We start from the raw sequence: 1,435 nt of genomic DNA on the forward strand, positions 1-1,435 counted from the left end.
GCCCGGCCCCGCCGCCCCCCGCTGCCACCGCCCGGCGCGGCCCGGCCCGGCCCCGCACAGGCCTCGCTCGCCGGTACCGGCACGGGGAGGAGCGCGGCGGCGGCCGCCCCCCGCCGGCTCTCGCGAGACGTGGCCGCTCCTCTCGGGGCGAGGTGCCAAGGAAATGGCGGCGGGGCGGCGCCTGCACGGCCTTGGGGTGGGGGATCACCTCACACGGGTGTTTGTGGGGAGCAGCTGGGGATCCTCCCCGCCAGGGCTGTTATATCTGCGTTCCTCAGGTGTTTCAAGTGTTCTGCGAAGCCAGCCCGTCAGCCTGTCGTGTTGAGCTGCGGGAAAGTGAGAGGTCGCAGGCTTTAGGCAGACCGGGAAGATTCGCTCAGGTTTCCCTAGGTTTCATTCCAAGGCTTCTTATATAAGTTGTTAATAAATTCATGCCACGGTTTCTGTACAATAAAACGGTTCCTTTCTGCCAATCTTTGTCCTTCCCACTCAGGTGGTTTCATTTGTGGGCAAAAGAGTATCACTAGAAAGGGAAATCTGCACTCTGGGTGGAGAGTGGTATAGAATCATAGAATCCCAGGTTGGAAAAGCCCTCCAGAATCATCTGGTCCAACCATCACCCTCAGACCAATGTCACCCACTAAAAAATGTCCCTAAGCACCACCTCCAACCTCTCCTTCAACACTCCCAGGGACGGTGACGCCACCACTTCCCTGGGTAACCTGTTCCAATGCCTGACTGCTCTCTATTATTCTTGACATGCCATCAAGCTTATAATAATTAAAAGTTGTGTACATGCCATCAATAACTAAAAGTTGTGTAAAAATATGTGGCAGAGAAAAGTGTGGGCCTCGTTTTCCCATCTTCTGTATGCTGATTTGTGTTCCCTTGAAGATAAAATCGGAGCTACAACACTCATATTTCAAAATAATGCTTCTGTTATGCTTCAGAAAGTATTCATCAATCAAATTTCTTCGACCATTCTGTGATAACAAATAGGTAAAAATGTTATGGGGCATAATGAATCGGTTTCAGTAAGGTACTTGAGTTTTGCCTAAGGTACCGTAGCATTTAAGTCGAGTGCTTTGTAACTACTTGGTTATTCATTCCTGAACGCAACAAATAGGCTTTCAGCCAAGGAGGTTATTGTTTTCTTTATCATGCAACCCATATGTCATGAACTAGTGTGGCATTCCCCTGACCGAAACTGAGCAGAATAGATACCACAGCAGTATTTTTGTATACTTTCAGCTGTTGGCATTAGAAATACACAAGTCCATTAATGCAGAAATCTCACAAAATTATACACCATGTAGGTAATGTCAGAGGAAAATGATATTCCTGATACAATTCGTGAACAAATATTTTTGTTATTTATAGGAGGAGAAAGCCCCATGAAAATATATGTATTTATTTCCTCTCACTCAGTCTCTGC

This window comes from Oxyura jamaicensis, chromosome 5 (genome assembly GCF_011077185.1).
Source record: "Oxyura jamaicensis isolate SHBP4307 breed ruddy duck chromosome 5, BPBGC_Ojam_1.0, whole genome shotgun sequence".
NCBI lineage: Eukaryota > Metazoa > Chordata > Aves > Anseriformes > Anatidae > Oxyura > Oxyura jamaicensis.